This window comes from Trichosurus vulpecula, chromosome 5 (assembly GCF_011100635.1).
Source record: "Trichosurus vulpecula isolate mTriVul1 chromosome 5, mTriVul1.pri, whole genome shotgun sequence".
Classification (NCBI taxonomy): Eukaryota; Metazoa; Chordata; class Mammalia; order Diprotodontia; family Phalangeridae; genus Trichosurus; species Trichosurus vulpecula.
This window is the reverse complement of record NC_050577.1, coordinates 237,980,581-237,999,710: the sequence shown is the minus strand read 5'-3', so window position 1 is coordinate 237,999,710 and position 19,130 is coordinate 237,980,581.

Below are 19,130 nucleotides of genomic sequence, written 5' to 3'. Positions count from 1 at the left end.
CTGTAATGATCTATTGATATATCGAGGTTCTCTGTCAGCTTGGGCAGCGTCTGAGACAGATCTGATTTAATAAGAACATGGAGCTAAAACTGTTGCCTCCACACATATCATTTATGAACATGTGAGCAGCACACTAAGTAGATTGGCCAAAAAGAAACTTAAAGTGGGCCGATAAAGGAGTATTGATTTTTTTTGTCCTTTGGGACCTTACCATAGCTCTGCAGAGGACAAATGGAGAAATGATTCCAGAAGGCACAGCCCAAGATAATTTCCTTCATTGTGATAGAAAAATAGGAGAATGAAAAACAAAAGTAACTGCTTTCCATGGTGAGCTGTATCCTAAATAGCTCTGGTCCAGTACACTGTTGACAGATTTCCATGTACCTATCATTTAAAGAAAATCAAGCCACTTGGATTGTGCTCCTGGTACCTGCCCTCTGTTACCTAGCTTGTCATCACTTATGTTTCTGACACTGAGAAACTTTTAAGTTGTTATTATTGAAATGAAGCCATCCAAATGAACATTATCATGTATATTTTTTAAAAAATTTCTGGATTTATGGAATAAAACAAACATTTTCATAACACAATATAATAAAAAAGATGATTGCACATGAAGTCATAAATCTGTTATGCACAACCTGCTGTTCTTTTTAAATATATAATAAAGTCATTTTTAATAAATTTCATTTTCATTTTTTTCCTTTTTTCTTGTAAATTTCACTTTTTCTCGTAAATTTCATTTTTTCTTTCTTTTTTCCTTTTTTCCTCCCTACCCCCTCACCCTAGAGATGACTGACATTAGACACAAATAGGTGTGTGTGTATACACACACATGCATACTCACATGTATATACACCTGTATATGCCATATACATGTACATATATATGTAAATTATTCTATATATACTTCTATTTATCAGTTCTTTCTCTGGATACAAATAGCATCTTTTTTTCCTAAGTCCTTTATAGTTAATTTGTGTATTTATTATAGTCAAAGTGACTTATTCACTCAAAAAATACACTTATTTTAAAAGCCAAATTCAATAGCTCCTCCCCCTCCCTCCAAAAAAAACCAAAAAGTATGCATAGCATCCTCCCTTTCTCATGACCATTACATATTCATTGCAACTGCTTTTACAGCAAGGTAATTTGAAGTAACCAGATGCACTGTTAATGTTACTCTTTGCAGAGGAATAAAAATTAATATTTTAAAGCAATACGGCTGGAAGGCAGATGTTTGGTGGAAGACCGTCTCCCTGCCTTTTTTCAAAGTGCATGAGAGCTAGGAATAATTGTTTTTCTTACTGATGTTGGAGGAAAATGATCATTTTATGTATTATGTAAGGTGATCATCTGTAATTTAAGATTGGACTTTGTTATTTCCAATGTCATCTTAATTGAATTGGAGAAAATTAATTGACAAATAATCTTGTGAAGATTACTGTGATAAAATGTTGTATGCCCATGCCTGCATTCTACCACATACAGTGATCTGCTTGTGAATAGTTGCTACTTATCTTCAATTTTCTTTTATTGAAGATGTATATCCACACATTCCTCATTTGTGCCAATGACTTTCTTACTGAATTCAGTTGAAGGGTCTGTAGATGTGTCTTTAAAATGCCTCAAAGCACAAGACTGCATTGTGTTTGCAGCTGTATCCCATGTACTGTTTTTGTGCAATGATCTAATGATTAAAAAACAAAACTACCACTAGTAAATAGCAGTTTGATATAGTGAGTGAATAGAAAGTTGATCTTGGAATCAGGATTGCCTGGATTCAGTCCCTACCTCTTAACACATATTGGGCATGGGGTCTCTGGCCTGGGCAAGGACGATAAGAGTGGCTGATCTGCACTATTAAATCTTGACTGATAGGAACTCCCTACAGCATTTAAATCACAGGTTTGGGACCCCACCCCCACACTGGGGGGGGGGGCGGAGAGAGAGAGAGAAAGAGAGAGAGATTTACTTTGTTTTCCATAAATTCTTACTTCAAAACTTCAAAGATCTGTCATTCTATCACTCTAAATACTTCCTTGAGTTTCAATGATGAAACTTTATTTTTCCAGCTAGGTGATACAGTGGATAGGGCAAGTGGAGTCAAGAAAATCTGAGTTCGAACACTTAATAGTTGTGTGACCTCAGGCAAGTCACTTGACTTCTGCTTGCCTCAGTTTTTTCTAATGTAAAAATGTGAAAAGTAACAACACCTAGCTCCCAGGGTGGTTGTGAGGAAGAAATAAATTGATATTTGTAAAGTGCTTAACAGAATGCCTAGCACATAGTAGGTGCTATATAAATGCTAGATATTACTCTTATTATTTTGCTATTATATATGGAAGATATATATATATAAAGAAGATATATACATATACGTGAAGGAAAATATGTACATATATATGGAAGAAATATATGTATATGGATGTGTCATATATATGGAAAATATATATATACATACATATATGGATTAGATAGATATGGAGGTAATATATAATATATGTATACAGACATTTGGAGATGTGTATATACATATAATATGCATAAATGTATATTATATATTCACAGACACACAGAGGGAGAGAGGTGAGAGGTGGGGTAGGGAGAGAGAGAGAGGGAGAGAGAGAGAAAAGAAAGAGGGAGCAGCTTTGGATAAACATAAAGAATGCATTTCTTCTTACTAGACTGTGGCCCCTTTATACTTTAGTGAGTAATATTATGAGGTACTGTGCTTAACTCAATTTTCTCACAAAATTTTAAAGAACAGATATCACTTTAAGTTTTCCAGGGGGAACTCTGACTATTAAAAAAATCTGCATAGTGGGTCATTTATGTATATTAGTAAGTAACAACCTAAGTTCTTATAAATATTAGTTTTTATTTAGACAGTCATACTCATTTTTATTTAGCTATTCATATTCACTTTTATTTGGATTTTACAAGATTAATTCAACTTCAATTTGGAGAAATTTCCTTAGATAAAATGGAGATTAGGTAGAAAGCCAGCACTTTTCTTATAAAAATTGATTTATATTTTATTCCATTAGCCATTTTTATTTTCCCATTTTGCAAGTGACTAATAGGCCTACAAGAGTTACTCTGAAGCTTCTCTCATATGGAACAGTTGGGTCAAATTGGAATAAAAAGAGTTTTATGGCATCTAGTCAACATGCCCCATTTTTCAGGTAAAAGTCTTTCACCAGCCATTGAAAGACACAAAGCAAAGCTTCCTAAAGTATTCAAAGACCATGCATTAGAACAGGGCTGTCAGACTCAAATAAAAATGGGGCCACTATACCACACGATCCCTATGAGCCACATATCAATTTAGAAAATCACATATTAGCATTACTTATGTTCTACCTTATTTTTATATATTTTACTAGTTATTTCCCAGATTCATTAAGATCGTTCCTGTAGTACTGGGTAGAGGCATTATCCATGCCTAATGCCTCTGCTCTGGAATATTTCACATTCAAAATTCTGTGTCTGAGAACAATGGCAGAATAAATAGTATCAATAGAAAAGACAAGATATTGTAACTAAGTATTCTACAAGTATTAAAAGATCAAGGAAGATTTTGGTACAATTTTGCCTCTCAAACTTGTTGGCTACATGAACCACTCAATGCCCCACACAAATAAGACAATGAGTTGCAGATGTTGCCAGTTTTCATTGGTAGAGGGAGTTGATAAAATCTCATGTCAAGATAAAAAGAAACATTCATACAATAAAAATCCATACAGTAGCTGTTCATATTCTTTTGAGAAATAATCATTATATCTGAGAAACCAGTTTTATATTTTTTTTCATTTATCCCATGAACAAAGAAATTTGGACCAGTAATGTTGAAAATGACTATGCAGCTTGCAACATATTACAATGAACAATTTTATCAAATCTCCTGTTCCTTTTGCTCTCCGATTTTATTACAGTTATAGAAAAAGAAAGGCTATGTGATGAATTTTAGTAATGGCAACCAGAACTGTTGTTTTGGTTTAGTGCTAAAATTCTGACCAAGCAAATTGCACCTTAAATGCAAAGGTAAGATATTTCTAGATAATTTTTCAACTTGTTATAACTTCCTAAGATGAAGGGTATAGAGGTGGTATGGACATGAGAAACCATCTAGGCCAACTCTCTTATTTTATATATCAGGAAAACAAGTTCACATAGGTAGCAGAAATACCAGAAGCAGGATTCCAACTCAGGTCCTTGGACTCTAAAACCAAAGCTCTTTCCATTTACCAGAATGATATTTTTAAATGTTATGTTCTCTTTAGACTAATAATAATATAAAAATCTTTCATGTTGGTCATTTTCATGATTTGGGTTTATAAAGACATTTTGTTGCTCTAGGACCCTACACTACTGATTTTGTCAACCAAATCCATAATTCTTTGGTACTTTCTCATTTCCAATCTGGCCCCCCATGTCTGCTCTAAAACCTTGTATTGCAAAATGGTGAAAACTCAATATAACTAGTCTAAACCCAGACCTACCACTTCTTGAGACTATCTTTATATCTTGGAAATTGACGAATGCTCACAATCAGGCTTGATTTATTATTTTATTTGTCTATACTTGAGAACTGGGCAGTTAGTTGGTGCTGTGGACAGAGAACCAAATCTGGAGTCAGGAAGACTCATCTTCCTGAATTCGAATCTGGCCTCAGACATTTACTAGCTGTGTGACCCTGGCCAGGTCATTTAACCCTATTGGCCTCAGTTTCCTCATCCGTAAAATGAGCTAGAGAAAAAATATAACAAACCACTCCCAGTGTCTTTGCAAAGAAAACCCCAAAAGTAGGGTCACTAAGGGTTGGATACAACTTAAAATGACTGAACAAGAGACTTTGTAAAGAAAGTAACAGAAAAAAAAATGTTAATGCAGATAAAAGTCAAAAGTAGTAGATCAACATGAATTTTTCAGTGTGAAAATTCAAGTTTTTCCCTCTCCTTGCCATAGAGTTTAACCCCTGTCCTGTTGCTTCTACTCCTGCTAGCTGAGTTTCCTCTAGCTTGCTGCTTAAGCAGCTGCTGTTGAGTTTGGATCAGTCCAGATGGCTTGCCAATTAGGAGGTCCTTAACCCTTTAGCTATAACTGCTGACAGACAGAGAGCATGAAGACAGCTCACCTGCCAGTTTCTATCAGCTCTAATTCAGAGGACTTTTTTAGCTTTAAAATCTAGAATAAAGTTAATTTATACACTGTGATATAAGGCATTCTATAAATGGACTTGGTGTCTAATTATATATGAATATCTATCATTCTGTAGACTATTTGGGTTCTGATAAGAAAGGAGAAACACCTTGGTGCAGTGAAAAGGTCACTTTACTTCCCTGGGACTCTGTTTGCTCATCTGCAAAATGAAGGGCTTGGATTAAATACCCTCTAAGTCTCCTACCAGGGCTAAATCTGTGATCTGGTTTTTAAAGCCTTTTTCAAATGCACTTGTTTTCTTAAATAAAAATTTTAATTTTGCATGTATTCAATTTATAATGCTTAAAAATAGCATTTAGTTTCACCTGTGCATCTTAGGCCACTTCTGGGGAAATCAGCATTGTGTGTTATTAGATCAGCTCAATACTTTCCCAGTTTAATTTCTAATCATTTTAAAAATAAATTTTTATTGGTACTTTTTGCTTTAGATAAGGTTCCCCCTGTGTTTCTCCACTCCCTCATCCCAGAATGTACATAATCATTTATTTTAGCAACATAAAAAACAGAATTGTAGAGATGAAAGAGATTTTAGAGAGCATTTACCTATTCCAACCTCTTCATTTTACCAACAAGGATATGGAGTCCCTCCCACCCAAAGTTAAGTGACATACCCAAGGTCACCCAGCTAATCATTGCTAGAGTCACCCTATTCCCAGTGGAATACACTTTCCACTGAATGCTAGGAATTTTTAGAACTCTGGCTTCTCCAGGCACACCATCAGACTAGCTCCTCCTTCCTTTGTTAAGGCATGGGATATCAGAACTGTAGAGCATGCCAGAGTACAGCAGCATGGTGGCATCTAGGGAAAAAATAAAACATCACCCATATTTGGTGGTAACAATAATAACAAGCATGTGCTCTCAAGGGGTTTATATTCTTTTAGGGGAAAACACAGTTTGTGTCATTCATTCGCTAAGACATCAAACTCAATTTGGTAGCTCTTCTAAATGTATATTCTGGTCATTTGAAATAGCCTGCACAGAACTATTGAAGTAAACTCATACCCATCCTTCCTGCTTGTGACCACCCAAAGAGCAGAATTCCTAGGCTCAGTATGATTGTTCTGAATGTTCCTGGAATCATATTGTGAAACATCCTCATGGAAGATATCATAAATTCAGAAGCAGAAGAATACTTAAAGGTCATCTAGCATAGAGTCCTTATTTCATAGATGTGGAAGCAGAGGCCTAGAGAAGTCATGACTTGCCCAAGCATAGGCAGATTATTTGAAGCATTTCCCTAGCAGACCTTTCCCCATTGTACTAAACTGTAGTGAAAATATTATTGCTTCAAATATCTTTAGGTATGATATATTGGCTCCAATATTGTAGTAGATTCAGTTACTCTAACAATTAACCCCCCAAACCCTAAATTTATTTTTTAAAACAACATGTTCCTTTTTTCAACATAATCAAAAGAAATGGTTTCCAATGCAGCCCGCTAAATCACTAGGGGACAGGTGCAACTTCAAAGTATAAAGGCATTCTCTGAGTTATATTCCATAGTAAATTTCCTTTTCATTCATGAAATGCAAACCCAGGATTCATTTTTTGGCTATAAATTGTGCTAGAACAACCCCACTGAAAGTAAAGATTTAGTCATGCAGTCTACATGAAGCCACAGAATAAACAATTTAATTCCTTCCTTCTCACATCCATCCTTGCTCCTAACTAAATTGGCTGATTCTTTTGTTACTTTACCGACCCAGATGGAATTCTCAGCCTTTGTTTGCCTTCTTCTTTTAATGTTTGTGATGCAGTTTCCTGATTTGTTTTCAAGACCTTCATAGTTCTTCTGGCATAATCCTATTTCTAAATTTCTGAATAACTTCATGGAGTCATAAGATATTCAGATCTTAAAGAGTTTTCTAGAAAATATATTCTAACAATATGAAAGGACTTCTCTTGCTACATACTAGCTGGAGGCAATGACTTTCTTATGACTCAAAAAGATAGTAGTGTTGTGGTTGCATTTAAAAATTGTATTTGAGAATAGTTATTATCACAAAGGCTGAATAAAAAAATTGACATTTTTTCCACTTTAATCAAAAATTAAAACTCTTTTTCATCAAAGAGAATATCTGCAACATCAAGATTCCTTTCATATTTCTAAAATAATAAAGGTAACTGATCTTCAGACTATAACCAGTCTATTAATGGAATGGGTTCCTAAAATTTCAATATTCACTTTAATTTGCTGTTTTTCATAGATACCTGGTTTAATGTGTAAACCACTTAAGAAAAGATGCTGAACTTGTTTTAATGAAGAGAAATTTATGCTAATTTTCTTTTCTTTTAGTTGAGAATTCAACTGGATTCAATGTTTCAGTTTTTTTACCAGTTCATAATATTACATAAATGAATAAAGAATTCAAAAGTAGGGAATTCAATATTTTTTCCATTCTAATAAGGCTTCCAAATTCTGGAAATTATTGTTTATTTCCAGCTACCAGTATACATAACATTTTCCCTGTGTCAGTTTCAGAGAAAGACCACTAGCAATTTTGAATAAGAATCTAGTTGGAATCCTAGAAGAATAGCACATAATCAGCCCAAGTTTATAGATTAGGATATCACATCACAGTGTCTTATACTACAACTGTTGGCAGCTCAAAACATGATCTATTTTGCACCAAGAAAGATAATAGTAACAGACCAGGTCTACAAAGCTTTGAATTTCCTTAGAAACACAGAGGGAAAAAATCCATGTTGTTTATTCCCATCGTTGAAGAAGGGAAAGGTTTTTTTTAATGAATTTCTCGATAGTTCATGTTATAGATTTCAAGCTGTAAAAGACTTTAGAGGACATCTAGTCCAACTCACTCATTTTACAGGTGAGGGAACTGAGGCCCAAGAAGGCTAAATGACTTGCCCATAGTCACACAGGCAGTAAGTGTGAGATCTGGGTGTTAAACCCAGGTTCGCTGACTCCAAAGCCTATCCTTTTCCGTCCCATTTCATTATATTGTTTTTCCCAGCTTCTGTTTTATTTAGGGTATAAAGCAGAATTTTGGGTTCCAAGCAGTGATATGCTAGTTAAAACACTTTTGAGATTAATCTTCATTAATATCAACATTTTCCCCAATGACTTTTTTTTTAACCTAGGCAATCCACAAAACAATCACTTAAAACCTGATTTAAAGTAGTTACCATTTTCAAGGTAAATTCTCCCACTGAAGATCTAACAATTGAATCTCCAGAACTTCTGATTCCACAAAATTTTCCCTTTAGCCATTATGGTTTGAGTTTGACCTCTTACATTCTGTTTGTTTTTTTAAGTGGGTGGAGGTTGTTATTTGGTTTTGATATACCATCACTTAATACTAATTCTGCTCACAATATATTGAAATATTTTGGGACTATCAGACAACCTTCTAGCCACATTTCTTTTTAAGAGGTTCTATGGGTGAACTTCACTGAAGACCAATCAATATAATGGAAATAAGGAAGTCCTCTCTTGTACAGATGTAGAATAATGTGTAGAGCAGGGATTCTTGAACTGGGATAGATAGATACATATACACATACATACATACATAGCTACGTACATATATACGTACATGGATGGATGAATGGATAGATGGACTTATGAATGGATAGATAATCATTCACCCAAGCAGGTAGGTAGCATAGTGGGTAAAGTGTTCGGTCTAAAGTCAGGAAGGCCTAAGTTCAAATTTGGCCTCAGACACATACTAGCTATGTGACCCTGGGGAAATCACTTAACCCTGTTGGTCTTAGTTTCCGCATCTGTAAAATGAGCTGGAGAAGGAAATGGCAAACTGTTCAGTATCTTGGCCAAGAGAATCCCAAATGGGGTCATGAAGAGTGGAACATGGCTGAAATGATTGAATAAAAATCCATTCATCAGGGACTGATTAAGCACCTACTATTTAAAATGAAATATCAGTGCCTTCAAGGACATTGCAGACTATCAGTGAATATAGCTGCTATATAAGTACATATGCAAAATAAAAGCAAGTTAGTTTTTAGGAGAAATTAGGAAAGATGTTACATAGATTATGATTAATCACCAAAATGTAATCTTAGGACATAGAAGATGGATTCAATTAGATTCAGTTCAATAAGCATTGAGTCAACACCTGTTGTGTGCAAGGTGTCATGGCAGGCAGTAGGGATGCAAAGACAAATGAAAAACAGCCCTGCCCTTCAGGAACTTATATTTAACTGCTTTCCTCTCCCGACTCCACTTACCTTATTTTCACCACTTTTATTTACTCTGCTCTTTAACTGTAGGTGGTCTACACTTGGCAATGATGCACAAATTTGCTTGCTCCTTGAAACATTTTTAAATTTTGGTCCTCCTACTGTAGGAATAAGGACTGGCCTGTCATTTCATTGGTATTAAAATCTCCCAGATGAGAAAATGCTCTTTGTCATTGCAGATCTGTAGAGTTGCCTACAATCCTGAGGGTTAAGTGACTTTCCCAGAGTCACAAAAACAGTATTTGTCAAAAACAGGACTTGAACCCCCAGTGTTGCTGATTTATCTGCAGTGACACGTTTGTGCTAGATTCTCCTACTCTATTGCCTTTTGTCTGAGCAGTTGTGTACCAGGTGTTCTTGGTTAGTGTTTCATTATAGCCCAAATGACTGGAGGCTTCTCTGGAAGTTGGTCCCGAAAGCAGAGCCCAGTATTGGTATAGCAGAGTTTACATGCAATATAATGAAATTGTGGTATCCATAGCAACAGCTGCTTGCTATATTTCACTACAACTAAAGCTTTCTTGATGATACATGATAGAAGTTTTAACTACTTGACATTAAAATGTAGTAAAAGATGTTGCAAACCAGTATTTTTAGCATCTTTGCTAAATTTCCATTGAATTACCTCCTCCTACAACCCCCCTCATTTCTCCCTAAATTTGGTTACCCTAAGAAATTTGTCATATTTCCCTCTGTATCACTTTTGGTACTATTTTACAAGAGGACCGCTCCAGATAAATAGGGTGCGTTTTATGAACTGATGTTTGCTTTTATGAACAAAAAATTAAAGGAAGAGCCTGCCAGAAAGGTAGAATTGCACATGATGAATTGCCTGAAATGTGGAACAATTTATTTTAATGAAGAGGGCACATGTTGGCTCTTGATACTTATTCTGTGCTGATGCTAGAAAGCTCAAAAAGAAAACCAAGCATCTTTTTTTTTAACATGGGCCCTTTATTTGACCACATATGAATCTGCATATGTATTGATATGAATTGACTCAAATGACTAAATTTCAGTTAGAGGTTAATGAAAATAAGGATGTGATTTTTTTTCCTTAACCATTTGTTGACCCTTAGGAATCTTTCTGTGGGTACCTTGGTGATCCACAGAGTCCAGATTAATAACCCCTGCACTAGAGAATTCACAGACTTCTAGTAAATGGGTAGAAAGTAGTGTAGGACCAATTGCATGGTTCAGAGAAATTGAACATCGGTTACAAAATGGCATTTTGTGGGTGGTAAGTGAGGGCATTATGTTAAACAAATCCAATCATTACAAAATCAGGTCTCACTTGTAACCTAAACCAGTTGGATGACTTCAGAATGAACTCCTACTATTCCAAATGCTTTTTCCACAGAACATTTTATTTCAGTAAATTTCTAGTGTAGTACAGCATTTAAAGAATTTCCAAATAGGAATGGACATTGAGACTTAACTCATCAATCTCATATAACAATAATAACAACAACCATGACAATTAATTCAAATTCCAGGCTAACAGGGCCCTCCCTCCAGTCCCAGAGTTTATAAAGGTGGTGTGATGGTTTCCGAATATTCCATGACCAGATGACTCAAAATTTAAATTGTAGAATTCAGCAACAGGTGATTCCTCCCATTATGTACCTTTACCACCTTTCTCCTTTTTAAACCTCTCTCCTGCTTTACAAAAATTAAAAACAATTTACCACGTTAAAGAGATGATCTCTATCTGTGAGAACAATCCATTTGAAGTGAAAAATCAAATGGAACTATAACACACATGTGCCATATTATCACAGAATCACAGAGCAACAAGGTACCTTCAAGGCCATTTAGTCCAACCTTTATCTAAAAATGAATCTCCTCTACTCAGGCCCAATAAGTACTGATCCAACTTTTGCTTGAAGGCCTCTATTGAGGAGTAACCCCCTTTCTACCAAGGCAGCCATCCCATTAGATATTTACATAACTCTAGTGGTTACGAAATTCTTCCTTATATCAAATGTAAAATTGCTTCTTTGCAGCTCTTAACCATTGCTCCTGGTTCTATCTTGTGTGCTAAGCAGAAAAATCCTAATTTGTCTTCCATGTGATAGTCTTTCAAAGATATCAAGACAGCTATCATATCCTACCAGTCAGTCACTTTTTCATTTTTTAAACTTTTAACTGAAACAAGAAAAGTAAGTTTCATTGGAAAATACGTAAAGCCTGTGCTGTTTTACTAATAATGATTGTATCTGAGGAGTTTGGTGAAAAATGAGGGTTTTGGGTTCATTCTCCTAAAAGAGAAGAGATAGGGTTTGTTGTTGTCATTCTAAGAGAGTCACCACTGATGAGCTCTGGGACCATACAAAATAGCTATTAGGACAAGAGATTGAGACTCAATGTGGTTAAATTAGATTTGTTATTTCTTGAGTCTGAAGTCCCTTTGGTAGTTGGATGAAGCTCCCACCACAGATGAAAAAAAAATAAAGCATGAAGCACATAGCAATTTTTCATAGTTATTATAGGCGACATGTAAGCTGGTCAAATGCAGACAAAGGAAGGACATCTAAATTAGCCAAATAAAAGAGATTCTTTAGTCTTATTCAAAAGCAACAACTAAAATACATAAAAAGAGGAATGAATGTGAACAAGGAAGCTTTGGAATAAATTTCATTTTGTCCTCTCAGAAATCTTTTTCAGAAAAAAAAAAATTCTTAGAAAAATTCAGTATTGCTTGACGGTCATTCTAAAGAAGTCAGTTTAAAGATACAAACCACTTAAGCTTTAAATAGTAGATGTTAAAAATATTTTACATGCTAGGTACATATATTTTATTATGGATGGGAATAGTATTTTTCTTTCTACCATAAAGAAAATCTAATGATAATGTTAACTAGTACTTATATAGCACTTCGAGATTAACAAAGCACTTTAAATTTAAAATATTAATTTATTAATTATTAATTCAATTATTAATTATTGATTGATTAAAATATTGGTTTTAATTTAAAATTTATTAATTATTAGCTAATTAAAATATTAATTAAATTAATGTTACTTCACGTTATCATCACAAACAACCTCTATGAGGTGTGTACTATTATTAATCCCATTTTACAGATATGGAAACTGAGGCAGACAGAAATGAAGTGATTCACCAGGTCACACAGCCAGTCTGTGTCTTAGACCAGATTTCAACTCAGATCTTCCTGACTTTTTGGTGCAGCACTCTATCCTCTAGCTACCTAGGTTACCATAGTTTTTCTGGGAAGTACTACATGTATTGTTATTCCCATTTTAAAGAAGAGGATGGTAAAAGTGAGAGAAGTGAAGTAGTTTTCCCAAGACCTTGCAGTATCAGAGCCAGGAAGTTAACTGCAGTCTTCAGATTCTAAATCCAACATTCTTTGTGCATGTTATACCATCTTCTTCTCAACCCAGAAAAACAAGGGAACAGAAAGTCAACAGAGTCAACTAAAACATCTGATTTTAAGAGGTTCTTAGAATGAAAACCCATACTTACACCGATTTTAAGATGTCCTTGGAATGAAAGCCTACACTTATGTTCCTGTCTTTTGTGTTTGGCAAAGTGAAACTTCTGGGAGCCTGATCTTGACCCCACTCAAGAGAAGGCAAAAGTCGATACTGGTATCGTTGGAGTTCTCTCATTGATTTTTTGCAAGCGTTGTACTCACTTACCTCTTTATATGCAGATATTTAGGCTTAAAGTCCAGGAAAAAGCCTCAATCCTTATATTTCTGGATTATCTCTTGGAGAAGAGTCACTGTTGGCATCTTCCAGAGGCCTTTATCTCCACTCTGGAAATTTATCTTTGGATCAGATCTATAGGAACTACCAATAAGAAAATTACCTACCAATGGAGATCAGCCCCTGTTTTGCTTCTTGAGAAGTTGTCTGAGGCTATGAAACATTAAGTAACTTGCCCAAAATTATGAAACCATTATGAATCAGAGGTGACTTTATGTATCAGCTACACTCCACTGCCATTCTAGGGTAAGTAATTAGTGTATGGTTACAAATGAAGCAGCTAGGTAACTCCATGGATAGAGTGCTGGGTCTGCAGCCAGAAAAACCTGAGTTCAGATTTGACGTCTGCAGACCCTTAGTAGCTGTGTGACCTTGGACCAGTCTCTTAACTTCTGTTTGCCTCCTCAGAGGAGCATCCTCTGTATGATTGCGATAATAATAGTACCTACTTTGCAGGGTTGTTGTGGGAATCAAATGAGATATTTGTTTGTTTTGCATTTAATTTATATTTTATTTTTTTCAATTACATGTAAACAAAACACTCATTTTTTAAAATTTTGAGTTCCAAATTCTTTCCCTTTTTCCTTTTCCTCCTCCCTTTTTGAGAATGCAAGCAATTTTATATAGGCTATCTACATGCAGTCATGCAAAACATTTCTAAATTAGCTATGTTGCAAATCAATATGCAGACAAAAAACCGAGAAGAATAAAGTTTTTAAAAGTATGCTGCAATCTGCATTCAGATTCCACCAGTTCTTTTTCTGGAGGTTGATAGTATTTTTCATCATGAATCCTTTGGAACTTTCTTGGATCATTGTATTGCTGAGAATAGCTAAGTCATTCACAGCTGATCATCAGACAATATTACTCTTACTGTGTATAGTGTTCTTTTGGTTCTGGCAAATGAGATAGATATGTCTTTTAAAAAATCATTTAGTACACTGCCTGGTACAAAGTAAGCATGAAATAATTGCCTCCTATTGTCATTGTTATGATTACATTTACATAGCCCTTTACAGCTTAGAAAATGCTTCCCTTACAACTACTTTGTGATTTAGATAGGGCAAGTATTAGTCCCACTTTAGAGACAAAGAAACCTGAGAGACCCAGAAAGCCTAAGTGATGACATTGCCAAGGTCATTGCTAATACATGGCAATGCAAAGATCTGTGCTTTGCAAAAGCAAAATTTGTGACTCCTCAGTTGGGGGTTCCCTTTTATTGTACTGTGCCACCCTAGAAACCTGTGACAAGAGGCATGCTGATCCTACTTCCAGGAATACACAGGCTTATCAAAGATGTCCCCATACTGCTTGCATCAGTGTTATAAAGGGCCTCCATTCTAAACAACCAACTAACCAACTACAGAATGTCAAATACACAAATCAGTTAAATTCAACAAATATTTATTCAATGTCTTCTAAATGTGGAGCCCTATGCTAGGTATTGAAGATAAAAGACAAAAATAAAAGTCTCTCCCCTCAAAGAGCTTACCTTCTTCTGGGATATATACTCTGTATGGAGATAATTAAATACAAAGTACATACAAAACAATTTTGAGAGAAATTTTGAGAGAGAAGAGGAAGAGAGAGGGGGAAGAGGGAGAGAAAGAGAGAAGGAAAGAGAGAGAAAAAAAGAATGAACAACCTAGATTTGGGGAATCAAGAAAGGCTTTCTGTAGGAGGTAGCACCAAGTCAGGTTGTGGCTGGAAACTTGTTGCCTAAGAGGTAGATGTAAGGAAAGGAGTACATTCCTGTCATGGAGAACAACCAAGTAAAGGTTGATAGATAATGATGGAATATTGTACACAGAAAACAGCCAGCTGAGCAGTTTGACTGAAACGGAGAACAACATAAAATACCACTGGAAAGGTAGGTAGGTTCCATATTGAAAAGAGCCTAAGATATCAGGTCTAAGGATTTTGTAAGTCTAAGGATTTTGTATTTTATCTAAGAGATAAGAGGGAACAAATGAAGACTTTTGAGTGAGAGAATCACAGGGTTAGATCTGCCATTTTAGGAATATCAGCTTGACAGCTATGTGGAGAATAGACTTGAGAGGGAAAAGACAGGAAGCAGGGAGACTAATTGGGTGTGTATTGCAGTAAACCACAAGAGAAATGCTGAGGACCTGTACTAGAGTGATGGTTGTAGGAGTGCAGAGATGGAGAAGGAGATGAGTCGCCTTATGGGGGTAAAATCAACAAGCCCAGAACACTAGTTTGATATGGGGGTGTGGTGGGCTGGGAGAGGTGATAGGTGGTGAGCTAGAGGGAAGAGTCAGGGATGACTTAATAGTTGTAAACCTAGGTGACTAAGAGGATAAGGGCGTCTTCGAAAGGGATCAGAAAAGTTTGGAGGAGAAAGATGGGTTTGAAGGAAAATATGAGTTGTATTTTGGGGTATGAGTTAGAGTGGATATCCAGGTAAAGTTGTCTAGCAAGTAGTTAATAATACAACACTAGAATTCAGGAGAAAGATCTGGGCTGCCCAGAGAAGATAATTGAACCCATGGGAGCTGTTGGGAGTCACCAAATGAGAAAGTATAGTGGTAAACTAGAAGAGTACCCAGGACAGAACCTTGGGGGATGCTTAGTGGGGCAGAAACATGGTGATGATCGAGCAAAGGAGATTGAGAGCAAATGATCAGACAGGTCAAAGAACCAAGAGAATGGCTTTATAGATGCCTAGGGAGGAAGAAGTCAAAAGACTGGAGAGAGAGCACAATGAGAGAAGGCTGTTTTAGTCATGGTTAACAAACATAAATGTTGGCCAGCAAGGCCCCAGCCGTGCGATCTTATCTTGCTGCTTGTAGGAGTTTTCGTGAAGCATTTTGTTATGGCAAGCTTGTTTCCATATTAGGAGACTGCAGCTGAGGCTCTCATCCACTGCTATGTTCCTTGTTTGCTTTCATGTAGACACATTCTTAATCTCGGATGTGGATTATATTTGTGTAATGTACACAGACAGGACTTAAAACAGGACAGTTTCTAATACTGCAAATGCCAGCATTGCTTGTATTAACTCAGAATTACCACCAATACAAGAGCAGTCGAAGGAATGAAAAATGAAGATTTGGCATGACAATACTGGAAAATAAAATTAGAAAAGAAAGGAAATATTATTGTACACAATGATTTTCCATTGCTTTAAAGGGGGGAAGGGGCACCAGAATGTACAGATCATTTATCATGCTGTACAGAATTTTCCTGTTCTGTTTTTTCATTTAAGTCTAGAAATCATGCAATTATTCTGTTATGCCTCGTAAACACAGTAAACGATCTCCAATTATGGCAAATTCATAGTAGCAGTAAAATGCTTGTGTAGCCCAACATTTTCCCCATGGTCATCTTTGAATTTATCTGAAAATCATGAAATTCATAGCTCTGGAAAAGATCTCAGCCTCTCATCTATTTTATGCATCTTACCTCTGGGAAAAACTGACCTCAGACAGCATCCAAAAGATAACTACCCACCCTTTCCTTTAAAATCAACAGAAGTTTCACAACCCTTCCTGCTATCCATGGTCTCCCACCATGTTTTTTTTTCCTAATATCTAATACTTTCATTATATTTTTAGCTGGTCCTGGACTCAGTCCTCAGTCTTGACACATGTAAATTGCCTGTAGAGGTAAAATATTGGATTATATTGGATCTTGTTCCAATAGTTATCATTTAAACATGGAAAAATATTTTCTATTAATTCCTCTATCTGCATCTAACAAATAATAACTTTTTAGTACTATCTGTCTACATTTAGTTGCACTATCACCAAATGCTTTAAGATTTTTTTTAGAGGCACTCCACTCTATCAGCACCTAGAATACTTTTCATGCCCACAGAAACTATAAAGGAGGTATGGTCCCACTCCTCCCTCCTCACTGTAACAGAATATTAGGAGTTAATAAAGTCTTTTACCTCTAAATCATATTTGTATGAGCTCGGGGAGATCCCTGCTGTCCTAGAGTTAGCTTTAATCCAGGTTGTTGATTATTTTTATTGCCTAGAATTTCATCAGCCTGTCAAGGTGACCCCACTTTTCCCTTCTGGGTGGTATCAGAGGTCACTAGCTTTGTTATGGATGTCAGCCAAGCCAAAAGCATTCATTGAGTCCCCACTATGTGCCAGGTGCTGTACTAAAGTGCAAGCTTGACCATATCACATATACCTACCTATTTATTAAGCTCAAGTGGCTCCCTGTTACCTCCAGAATCAAATATCTGTTTGGGTTTTAACACCTCCAGAGCTTAGCCCCCTCCTGCCTTTCCAGTCTTCTTACAACTGGCCCTTCACTACATACTCTATTATCCAGCAAGAAACAGCCTCATTGCTGTTCCTGGCACATACCATGCCATTTCCCAACCTCAAGCATTTGCCTTTGCTGTCATCAGGCCTGGAACTCTTCCTCCTCATCTCAAACCTCTAGCATCCCTGCCTTCCATCAGGTCTCACCTTATGTAAGAAACCTTTCCCCATCCTCCTTAATATTAATGTCTTCCTTCTGGCATGTTGTCTCTCCCATTAGACTCTAAATGCCTTAAGAATAGGGACTGTTTGGGGGGAGGGGGGTTTTGAGGGGAAGGAGGGATTTCCAGATCCTACAGCACCTGGCACATAATGGGCAATTAATAAATTCTAGATGACTGCTTTCCCTTAGTGGCCTAAGACATTATGTAGAGCATTGTGTAACCATAAGGTGTTATGCTAAACAAACATTTATTAAGTGCCATTTATGGTACAAGGGATTTTGCAACGTGCCAAAGATACAAAGATACTCTGTTATACAAATAAATAAATGCATAAAGTAGAAGCAATGTATGTGAGATCTGAGAAGGAAAAGGTAATTAATGATTAAGGGAACAGGGGAGAGCTTTTTGGAGAAGGTGGCATTTGAACTGGTCTTCAAAGGATGAGTGGGAATTTAAGCAATGAAGGAAGAACATTTCAGGCAGAAAACATTGTGGAAAATAAGCATAGAGGACCCCTAAAAAGGGCATAGGAAGTTCAGAGTGAAGTCTAGTTTAATTGGATTGTAAAGTATGTCGAAGGGAATCATATGAGACAAGGCCAGAATAGGCAGGAAGGCGCCCTTTTCTGGAAGGAGCTTGACCTTTATTTAGGTACATAATAGGAAGCCACTAAAAATTTTTAACCAGAAGAATGACATGGTCATATATTTATTTAAGAAGTATGATTAATCTGCTTGTGTTATGAAAGATGGATTTGAGAGGAAATCCTGCCATGTTACAGATTCTATATATAATTCTCACACTACTATTCATGCTACAATATTTTAACTCCAGGCATTATAGCGGGCCTGACAGTCCAGCAAGAGGGAATGTCTCCAGGGGTGGGGAACCTGCAGCTTCAAGGCCACATGTGGCCCTCTAAGTCCTCATGTGTAGCCCTTTGACTGAATCCAAACTTCATAAAACATATCCCCTTAATAAAAAGATTTGTTCTATAAAACTTGGACTCAGTCAAAAGGCCATACCCAAGGACCTAGAAGGCCAGATGTGGTTTCCAGACCCAGGTTACCCATCCCTGTTCAGCCATTTATCTCCAACAACAGACCTGACAGAACAGGGAGATAGAAATTGAGAGGTGGTAGGAAATTAATTTGGTTGGGTGTAGAATGTAGGCAAGTTGTAGAGATTTAGATGTATTTATATATTGTGTCCCCCATTAGGATGTAAGCAACTGAAAGAGAGGCAACTTAATTTTTTAATTCTCAGTTCTTAGCTCAATGCTAAGTGCTTAGACAGTGCCTGACCCATCATAAGCAATTAATATATATTTGTCGATTGATTAATGTCATTCATCCATGCTTTGATTTGAACCCTTGCCATTGCCTAACTTAAATTTTAACTCTCTATTAACCATTGTGTGATCTTTCTCAATACAAAGATTGTTAACCTTAGCTAAGATAATAGATTCCAAAGAA